The sequence below is a fragment of the Miniopterus natalensis genome, chromosome 11 (genome assembly GCF_054644295.1).
Source record: "Miniopterus natalensis isolate mMinNat1 chromosome 11, mMinNat1.hap1, whole genome shotgun sequence".
Classification (NCBI taxonomy): Eukaryota; Metazoa; Chordata; class Mammalia; order Chiroptera; family Miniopteridae; genus Miniopterus; species Miniopterus natalensis.
This window is the reverse complement of record NC_142091.1, coordinates 23,178,150-23,190,314: the sequence shown is the minus strand read 5'-3', so window position 1 is coordinate 23,190,314 and position 12,165 is coordinate 23,178,150.

Sequence of the window (12,165 nt, the reverse complement as noted above, 5' to 3'; positions counted from 1 at the left end):
CTAAAGCATATGATTACACCTGTATAAATCATCATGACATATTATTTGATCAATGAAAGACAACTGTCATTCTATGAGCTTCATTTTCCATTTAATAGTCTGAGAAATGTCTGATAGTATCAGATGTTAAATTTAGAGAGTACATTAACTCTCCCCTCTCCTCACAGAAGTGTGGTGCAGATTTAGACAATGCTTGAGTGTTGCCTTGACCATGGTATATTCTGATTATAACCCAAATTCAAGTAATAATTGCATCATATTTGCATGCAAAATGTATAATAAATTTTAAAACTTAATGCACCTAAGTTTCAAGTCTGACTTCCCCGTTTATTGGTTATGTAATCTTAGACAAGTTATTTTGAGACACAGTTCCTTTAGGAAATAGAATTAATCATACCCATTCATATGCTTATTTAGGAGTTTAATGGGCTAATACAAAATACTTAATACAGTATCTGGTACCCTGAAAAATGTCAGTAATGATGATGATGACAATGACAAAAATATTATTACATAGGATCCAGGAAAGTAGACTTTGAGTTTATAGCAAACTCATGCTATATCTAGGAAAATAGCTTAATATTCATGTTTCCCCTTGTCCATTTATCTATGGAGAAAATAAAATTATACTATTCTACTTTTATTCTAATAAAGATGCTATGAAATCCGCCCCAGCACTTTCCCTCTAAGTCAATGAGTTGAAATATTATATTTTCTGAATGTAAATTAATGTAACAATTGTTTTCATTGTTTCCACACTGGAAGTGAACTAGGGTCTCATATAACAACAGCCTCCTGGAACTTCAGACTTCTCAAATCCCTTTCCATGGCTCAAAGACCTGTGTGTAGGAACCCATTGCAGTAACACATGCCATCTCCCATGTTCCTATCCTATGGCAAAGCTGTGCATCTTTGACTTCTGATCCTGCCCTGAGAATCCTTGTAGAACTCACGTTGATTCTACCACTTGCTCTTACCCACTCTTTTTTATTTTATTTTCTGAACAGCATTATTTTTTATTGAATTTATAAGGGTGACATTGGTTAACTAAATTATACGGGTTTCAGGTGTATAATTCTATAACCCATCATTTGTGAATTGTATTATGTGTTCACCACCCCAAGTCAAGTCTCCTTCTGCCACCATTTATCCCCCTTGACCCTCTTCACCTCATCTACTGATGGACACTTGGCTCACTTCCAGATCTTGGCTATTGTAAATAATGTTGCTGTGAACATAGGTGTCTCCTCACTCTTTGAGTTGTGTTATTTGTCATCGGGTTGCAGATCTGAAATCAAAATTTACCACTCCCTTGTTCTCTAAACTTCATAGAGAAACTCCTGTGTATTTCACCTTTCCTCAGTGTGTGGTAAAGTGCTTGGTACAGTGCTTGATACACACTAGAGTGCTCATTCCATCTGTATTGAGTTAATGCAACTTATATTTTCTTATTGCTTACTATAACCTTTCTCTAAACGCTCTTGGATGTTTCAAAAGGGAGATATGCCTATTTTGAGAAAAATTGTTCTCTGTCATTTTTAAAGATCCTTTTTCCCCCTGCAGTTTCAAGTGTCCTAACTTACTAAGTTTGCAACAGGTATTTTCAGTAGTGAATTCTTTCCTCACCCTGGGAGATTAAGTAATTGATCAGGAAATACTTCATGGAAGGAGTATACTTTTCTGCCTCATTGATATTGGGCTTGGTCAGGTGACTTGCTTTGGTTAAAGTATGTTAGAGGATGCAACTAATGTGGAGGTTTGAAAGGATTTGCGTGGTTGGGCTTGCCCTCTGGAGCTCTTGATCTCAACCATGAGAAGAATATGACTCAGGTAACCACTGGTCAAAGGAAAATGACAGATACATGGAACTGTCCTGGACCCAACCCACAGCCTTGAGGCAAGGCTTCTAAGCCCGGTCTAGAACAGCCAAACCCCAGCTGACCTGTAGACTTGTGAGTGAGAAACATGTAGTTGTTTCACATCATTGTGTTTTAAGGTAGTTTGTTATTCAGAATTATTGTGGCAATAAGTGACTTGTCTATCAAATTTATAGAATCAGGAGAGGTTTTAGGCGTTACAGACTAATCTGGGGAATAGTTGAGGGGATAAACATGTTTTAGTAAATTTATTCTATTTATTAAGTTGCTTAGATTTTTATGCAAATAAATACAGGATCTTACCATGTCACCCTTTGACATACGATGTGACAGAGTTTGAATTTGTATAGAACTTATTTTAGATTGATGCTCTAGAATTTCTGTTATAATGATGAATTATACTTACCACTTTAGTTCTAAACTTTCAGCAATTAAGAGTAGAATTATCTTTATTATATAATAGCTACATGAACTTACTGCAAGCCTTATGTACGCAATTGACTTCAAATTTTCTTTTTTCATGTGGTCTACACAGTGCTACCATTTTCATAGGTCTAGTAATATAATAATAACGTAAGAGATAACTACCATTTTCTATCATATTAGTTCTTTTGAGTTGTACACACAGGAGAAATTTCAATTCTATAAGGACTACCATTTCTGGTATACTGGTTTGTTTCTTAAATCAGCTTTGAGAATGATGTTTGTTCTCTACTGGAATCATTGTGAAGATGGGAGTGTGGAGGGAGTCTCCCTTTCCATTTATAATCTCCCTTTAGGAATACTGGGACTAGAGTAATAGGCTGTGTAAGACTATTTAAAATTCTTTACTGAAAACTTGTGATAATTTCAAAAGGGTATTACAACATGGCATCCAAACAGTTAAAGATATAAATCTTTTGCCCAAGTCCTCAAAGAGAAAACATCTAAGCAGTTGGTCTTGCCACAAAATATATCTTCTTCTGAGTGGTCCCCAACTCCTTTCTCTTCCTCTCTTTTTGAGTTTTTTGCATGACTCCAAATCTTCACCTACCTGCTTAGGAAACACTCCTCTTAGTGCTCTTACCCATGGGGAGGGATTTGGTTCTCCCAAATGCCTACCCTTTTTTATATTTTTCTTTTGAAATCTAAATCATTGAAACTAGAATGGTGATGTAGATTTCCACTCAATGTCAGTGATGCCTATTGATCCAAGAACTGAGAAATTCCAAAGTGAGAAATCACCTAATAGAGTTGAACAAAGGTAGTTGGGAGAGAGTCTGTTATTCTTCAGCCCTGCAAAATAGGGAAAGGGGTGGTGCAGAAGATGGAGATTGGATTGCAGTAAGGAGAAATGATTGGAATGTAAAATGTAGAAATGAAGTGGGAAGAATGTTGCCAGACACCATACTTTTCAGCAAATTGAGAAAAGCTCCAGCTACTGAAGCTCAGTAGGGTTGATCACACATTGTTTTATTAATTCTCTTACTTGGCCAATATTTATTCAACTAATATTTATGGAAAACTAGCCATTGTCAGGCACTGTGCTATGCACTTAGATATAAATATCAGCATGACAGACATAGTTCCTGCTCCATGGAGTTTACAGCTCATAGATCTTGAGGCACACTTGTCATAGAAGATAATCATTTTGGACCTGCAGGACCAGCTTGAAGCCAAAATATAAACTTTCTCCTATACTTGCTTTTTTTTTTTTTAGGACTCAGGCATAATGAACTTTACACATTTTGAAATCTTAACACACCCCCTTTATGATCATGAGCATCATTTGCGAGGATGGCAGTGCCATGAGGTTGCCTCTAAGAAAAGTGTAGAAGGTTACACTTCACATTATTGATTTGCTTTGAAATCTTGGGTAAGTTCCTCTCCAGATCTGTTTTGTTATCTCTAAAATACTGAAAGTAATGCTGAGCCACATTGTATTGGAAGTGGGAGGAAAGGCTCCTAAATGATTATAAAGTATTTTGCAGATAGGAAATCATGTTTGTACCAGAGGTGATAATACTGACCCATAAATCCTTTTAGTGACAAAGAAAATGTTGCTACTTAGGGAGCTGATGTGTGAGGAACAAAGGAGAAGAGAGTAAAAGAATGGAAACAAGAGGGAAAGCAGGATTAGAAAAATGAATCAGCCACTTTATCTAAAGGAAGACAAATTTTCCAAAGGCCGGCTGTGTTGACTTTACCTCATTTTAAGTAAAGTGTGAATAAAAATGCCTTAAGTGGACAAATTTATGCCAATTTTACCTGTGTTTTTCAGTATGGGTACTTCATGTTTTATTTAAGCAATATTTACACATTAAGCAGAAATGGCCCTTTCATGCTAATCTATATGCATTCATATAAAAATTTTTCTAGGTATACATCATTCTCTTATATTTCATTATTTGGAAGGGAACCTTCTGTCTAATGCCTCATTTAAGATTCAGTGGAATCTTTCTTGCTTCAGTAATTTTCCTATTAAATTACAACTATTAGTTCTAGTTCCTCACTCTAAAGGAAACCCATAAAATCACCTAAACTAATGAAGTTGTTTCAACAGCAAGCTCCTGGTTATGGGGGCACTTCTAATTACTGTTAAAATGAACTGGAACGAAATGTCTCCAGAATGGGATGTCCCAGGACTATAAACCAAAACCATAAGCAGCTGTGCAACTCCTAATCTACTCGTTTCACCTCCCCAATCACAGCGCAACATCAACTAACGTTTAAATATTGGTAGACAAGAAAAGTGGAAGCATGAATAAGAATTTTCTTCTATTACCTTAAGAGCATATTAGTTATATTTTGTTTTGTAAATTGGACATGTTTTCTCTCCTGGATGTTACCCTATTGGCTCACATCTTTATGGCTCTCTGCACTAGCTGCCACGCTTAGGTGGAACTTCAGTCAAGACTGCACTGAGCAAGGATGGCAATGCAGCTTATACAGCAGAAAACACTTTCAGAGCTGATAGTCTGTACAGGGGAATGGCTTTAGATCAGATTTAATTAAGGTGTACTTCCCTTTCCAATGTAATTTTATGCCTAAAGCAACAAGCTGAAGTTCTTTCCCAATTGAAAGGCAGGCATTCTATAGATAAACAAGAAAGCACACTGCTTGTTGATACTAATTAATTTTTTAAAAATAACACAGTATTTTTTTTAATTGAATTTATTGGGGTGACAGTGGTTGATAAAATTATACAGGTTTCAGGCATATGCATTCCTACACTCCATCATCTGTACGCTGTATTGTGTGTTCAGCGCCCCAAGCCAAGCCTCCTTCCACCGCTGCTTATCCCTCCTTTACCTTCTACCTCTCCCAGCCTCCCCTTTCTGCTCGCAGTCACCATCCTGCTGTTTGTGTCCACGAGTCCTTTTGTTTTCTTGATACTAATTTATTCTTAACATAGATTTCAAAACAGAAACACCTGAGTCAATTTAGTTGATAAATTTAAATAGATGTATAAGTTAAACACACATAAGAAAAAAGTTATGAAACCTTGCGGAATAAATTATTATAGAAGAAGTTTAAATAATTACAGTAGATTTGGGAAGACTATGTAGGGGCAGTCTTAAAATCCAACCTCTGCTTTTCCCCAAAACTGGCAGTGTAAATGATAATAACAATACTACCTAATAATAATATTATGTTTTTATACTTTTAGTTTATAAATTGCAAAAACTATAAGGTACATGTAAAAGTGCTGGACTGGTGGAAATGAGGTACAGATGGCTTCTAGTTCGGGCTCTTGACCAAGAAGATTGCATATCTTCTGTGTTCAATCCACTTAGCCTTGCTGGGTCTGCTTCCTTGGCTGTAAACCAACAGCAGAACGGAACACATGATCTTCATGGACTTTTCTAGGCCTGCTTGCTCCTCTAGTTGTCCTATGACTTGGGGACACTGACACTTCACACAGAGACTGTTTGTAGAATATGTAGCATTCAAGACCCATGAAATAATTTTATGCCTTTTGTGAAAAATTGGCAAAGATATGTGTACATAACTATTTCAGAATTTCTACTCTGCAACTTTCCTTTATTAAAATCTATTGCTTCTTTATGTTATTCTATTTTGTATATTTTATTTAATTTTATTTTCTGACTTTGCTGTCTGGGGTCAGATCACATAATCTCTGCAACAAGGAGCTCTTTGTCACAAGATAGTTAAATAATTTCAATATTATTTCAATAGTATTTAAATGTGTAATATAAGTATATATACATATATATACTTTTATTTTATAAGTGACGTTGTTTTACTACTTTACAGTTTTGCATCAACTTGAAATGTGATCATCTAAAAAATACCTTAGGTTTTAAGTTTCAGTGGAATCTTTGAGGCATGTAAAGCTAAGCAATTAAGATATACATGAGTATAATCAGTCATCTTGCTGATCCTTCTGATTCATGAAGTAGAAAATTCTTTCTAAACTTAAATTTTCATGTACAATGCAGAGCAAACACTAGTTATGGTATATTTATATATAAAATAAAATTCAGTGATGCTGTGACTGACATGTTAAATACTCTTAGACAGAAAAATATTAATTTATTTTGTTCTTAAATTTTACCATCCATGTCAAATCCATGCCCTGGTCTAGGGACATAAAAAGCTCTTCAACTGCCTGGCTGGCATGGCTCAGCGGTTGAGCATCGACCTAGGATCCAGGAGATCGGGGTTCGATTCCCAGTCAGGGCACATGCCCGGGTTGCGGGCTCAATTCCCAGTAAGGGGTATGCAGGAGGCAGCTGATCAATGACTCTCTCATCATTGATGTTTCTATATCTCCCTCTCTCTGAAATCAATAAAAAAAAAAAATTTTTTTTAAAAAGCTCTTCAACTGAAATAAAAATGCAATAAAATATAAAATAATTTTTATGTAGTAGTCAGAAAAATATACTGTCTTGTTGATCTGGGAAACACAAATAAAGACTACAGTCAGTCTCTATCTATTTTGTACTCATTCAGATAACAAAATACCTAAAAGTCTGTTGATACCAAGCATTGATGAGAATGCCAATGCAAAGACTTTCTAATCCATTACAAAGGGAAGAGTAAATTCATGCAATCATTTTGAAAAACAATTTGGCATTACCTCCTAAATTTATTTATTTATTTATTTTTAAAATATCTTTATTGACTTCATAGAGAGGAAAGGAGAGGGAGAGAGAGATAGAAACATCAATGATGAGAGAGTCACTGATCAAGCCCACAACCCAGGCATGTGCCCTGACCGGGAATCGAACCCTGATCACCTGGATCCTAGGTCGACACTCAACCGCTGAGCCACACCCAGCTGGGCTGCCTCCTAAATTTAAACATTCAGAAACCTATGATCCAGAAAGTCTACTCTTGGTAATCTATCCAAAACCAAATCTTAAGAGTGCAAGGGTTGTGTGCAAGGATTTTCACACTAACCCTGCTTGCATGAGCAAAACCTATAAACAATATAGCTATCCTTTAATAAAAAAAAAGGTAAATAAATTCTGGTTTATCATTATACAATAGAATGATGTGAAGCAGACAAAAAATAGACAAAAGTGGTTCAACAACAAAATGGATAGTCCATGGCAATATGTTAAGTGAAGCAAGTAAATACCCAAAGGTTACATAAATCATAATTTATTTTTACACATACATACACTTACTTTAGTAATCAATTATGGTTAATACATAGAAGTTAAAGCAAAAAAACCAACATAGTAGCTGAATACAATATACATTTTTGCGTTTTTTGAACTATCTATTCATGCAATACACTTTATAAGAAGAAAAGCCAGAGAATGATAAATATGGATTAAATAATGAACGTTAATTTGGGTGCACAGAAGCATCGGCATGCATTTATGGTGGAGACAATATATTTAACGGTAGGTCATTGATAAGGTTTGAGCTTTCAGTTCAGGTGACGTGTCAGAGCCTTCTGGAGAGCCCGTTCCCTGCCTCTTCATCTAATTCCACGCATTCTTTCAAGACAAGTTTATATTATCTCTTTCAATGATCCGTTCCCATCACCCTGCTCTGAACTGGGTTTTTCCTTTCCTCTTTGCCTACGGAAAAATGCGTTGCACTTCCATACAGATTACTTTAATTCAATAGTTTATTTTCTGGGTCATAGTGTCTGGAGCTGGCTTAAAGCCTGGCTCTGTCCCTTCTGGCTGTGGGATCTTGGACAAGGTACTCTCTCTGCCTCTGTTTCCTTATTTATAAAAGGAGATAAGAGTAGTACTTACTTCTTAGGGTTGCTCTTGGGGTGACATTTGTTACCATATAAAGTGCTTAAGAGAAGGCCACGGTGTTTGGCGCTCAGGGTTTAAACTAAGCAATTCCAGGGACACCATTCGTATAGCCTGCCGTGTAAATAGTGACCCTGGAATTGTGCAGCGTGCCACTGCCCGAATAACCATAAGCAGCTACCCCACTTGGAACATCACCTGGCACATAAAAGTAGCCCTAATTAAGTATCTAAAAGTATTGGCTCTTATTATGATACAGTGTTTCACAGTGATAAAAGGTGTGCATCCTAATTTGTTGACTTCTCACTGCACATTCTTCCTTTCATTGTCTCTTGGAGGACTTACCTGGTCCTGCTCTTCTCTTAGGATTAGTTGTGAACCACTGTCAGCTCATCTGTTCTTTATACTGCATACACAATCCCTAGGAAACGATCAATTATCAAAACAAGCTGAAGAAAGTGGAGAAAAATTAGAAAGATAAATAGCTAGTAAGAGAGTGAGAAAGTTGTCTGAAAGAGCCGCCCTTCTCTATTACAATGGCAAGCAAACATATTGTTTGTGTTCCATTCTTGTTTTTAAGACCAACAAAATTAATTCTCTTGTAAACACCAGTTAATAGTGTTTTTTGAAAAAATATACAACAAATAAAACACAAGTAATAGCACCTGTAAACATTTAAACAAAAATATCAAAATATTAGTAATTGAAACCTGCAGTCAATTAAAAAACACCAAAACCAAATGGAGGTTTGTTTTTGCTGTGAAGGGTGGTTCAATGTTTGAATATCTCTAAATGCAATGACCATATTAACTAATCAAAAGTTTAAAAAAGTTATGTGAAAAAATTATTTGCTAAAATTTAATATATCAAATAAAATAAACCTTGTTGGACTAAGAATAATTTCATGATGTTTCAAATTATGTTCATATTTCTATTTCAAGTTAAATGTCAATATTGTACTTTAAGATTGAAATCAGACTTTCCCTTTAGATTCCAGGAGGAATAATGACTGACAATTATTGTCACTGCTTTGTTTTGAAAATATTAGGTTACTCTATTCGACAATATAAAATATTACAAAAAGACACTGGTAACATTTAATTATCTGTTTTCATCATTGGACTGTATTACTCTTAAGAGCAGGAAACTATGTCATGTAAGTCACTATATCTCCAACTCCTTCTGGGCTTTATCACATAGGAAGTGATTGTGCTTTGTTAGATTTTATTTCTGAATTTATTTTGAAGTAAACGTCTGCTTTTAAATTTACTAAAGACACTTTAAATTCTCTAATTTCTTAATTATCATAGTCACTAAATATTAAAAATGATTCGCTTACCCATATTGAGGGGAGAAATTTATCTACCATGTCTTTCCCCCTTTCCAACATAATTCTTATTATTAATATGATTACTTTTTTACCGCAAGGATGTTAGATTTCAAAAATTATTCTCAGGATCTTATCTTTTATTTTTTAAATCACATTTTTAGTAATTATTTGTATGTAAATAATATTTAATTGGTTTTAATGCTCAATATTATTTCTTTTAAATTTTGACTTTTTTTTTTTGAGTTCTTAATTTTAACTTCTATTTCTATCAGCTTGAATATATCTACAAGAATTTTTTTAGATGATATGAGTAGTTGTTTTAGAGCCTTCAGTATTCAGTAGTTTTCCCATATGAATACCAACTTCATAGTAAAACTTTCCTGTCAAAATATATTTTATTAAAACATAGTTCCTCGTTTTCTTTGTATGTGTCAAATAAAACCTAAATACAAGAGAGATATATAATTTTCATAAATATATATATATATATATATTATTTGGAAGACCTTAAGTGTCATCAGTTTTCTCCAGAATGTTCTCACTGATCAAATCCCTAGTACTGATTTTTAGGGGAACATGATGGAATTATTCTAATAATAATTATATATCTATACAGATAGCATATATAGCAAGACACTACTTGAAGAAAAAAAAAGGTGGGAAGTTCATTCTAACAGATATCAAGTCTTAAAAAAAGCTGCCAAAATTAATACGTCATAGTATGCTCACAATGAGAGGGGAAAAAAGAATAATAGGACATGAGAGAGACCCCTCAGAATTAGACTCATTTGATACAGACACCTGATTGGGTTGAAATGCAGAGCAATATGAAAGGAACTATTTTTCAATAAAAATACTGAAATAATGGATATCCACCTGGAAGAAAATGAAAACTCCATTCTTATCTCCCACTCTATACAAAAATCAATTCCAATTATTAAAGGCAAAACAACAAAGATTTTAGAAGATGAATGAAGAATGTCTCCATGGCCTTGCAGCAGAAAAACAACATTTTATACAGAGCACAAAAAGCAGTACATATATAGAAGACTGATAAATTAGAGGATTGATAAAATTGACTCTAGGAAAATTGAGAACTTCTGTTTACCAAATGTAATCATTGAGTGAAAAGGCAAACCATGTAAGGGGAGAAAATATTGCAACATATATAACTGTCAAAAGATTCTTATCTAGAATTCCTACGAATCAGTGAGAACACTGGTAAAGCAATATAGAAAGTATGTGAAAGAATGAACAGCCAATTCACTAAGGGATATGATATCTTAGTAGCCAAATGAAATTGTGTTCAACCCCAGTAATTATTAGGGAAACTCAAATTAAAATCACAAATGATACTAGTACACAACTATCAAAATGGCTAAGAGACTGATGACAATAAATGTTTACAAAGATATGGATCAACAGGAATTATCACAAACAGTGTTGATGCTATTGTAAATGAAGACAACCACTTTGGAAAATAGTTCGATATTATCTACTAAAATTCAGTGTAAACATGTTTGTAAGCCCAGCAATTCCACTTCTAGGTGTATAACAAACAGACATACATAATTATATGCATTGAAAATGTATATAAGAATAGATACATTAGTAATAATAAACCCCAAGTTGGAAACAATGCATGTGTCCTTGAACAGTAGAATTATTAAACTGTGATATTTTCATTCGATGGTATACTACACAGCAATGAAAGTAATAAACTACAGATGCACACAATAATGTGGATGAACTCCACAGACATTATTTTCAGTAGAAGGATTAGAAGAAAAAATCAGATGTAATACAAACTGTAAAAATATTTATAATATTAGAGACATACACTGATAGCTGATACTATTTTGAAATGCAGTTAATCAACATAAATTCAAAATAGTGATTATTTTTTGAGAATAGACTTTTGTAAGTTTGAAGAAGCATGCTTAGGACTTGAATGATGCTGTTGATGGTCTAAATCTCCTCACCTGGGTGGTGGTTTCATATTGGTAATAATGATAATTTATTAATGTGAACATGTATATCTTATGTATTTTCTGTATGTGTACTATTTCCCTGTAAAATATTTTGTTTTGTTTGCTTCTTAAAGGAAAGTCAGCCAAGAGTTAGTTTAGTAAATTTCAAGTGTGTAGTTCTAGTAGTGATTCTTCCTTTATATCTTCTAAAAAAGATGTATGCTCTACCCAAAATTTTTTTGTTTCTGTAGCTAAACATGGCAATCTGAAAAATATTAGTTAGATGTTGAAATATTAAAATTTCAGAATATTATAATCATTCATAGAAACAATAGTGGAAAATATATTTGATTTTGAAACTATCTCCGAAAACATAGGATTTATCATCCATATGTAACTGGAAAATGAGTCTGACATCTTTCTCCAACTGAAACTGCTCTTTGCTGATATGTAGGGTAATCCCATCACCTATGGAAATGGCCACAGTTATGAGTCACCTGCCCCCTCGTGAATTTATGGACCCACTGTCAAAAAATCTGACTTCAGGATTTCACATTTCTAGATTTTAACTGTGTGACACTAGAATGTCACTTGTTTGCTCCTCTGTTTTAATCTGCCTTGTCTTAGAAATTATACTAATCAGAAAGATGCTAGGAAAAATGACAAAAGCTACACATCATTACCAAAGTCTTAGGGAGCCCTCAGAGGCTGGATTTATACTTTTAAAATGAATCTGAGAAAAATGTGACTATGGAAGATAATGA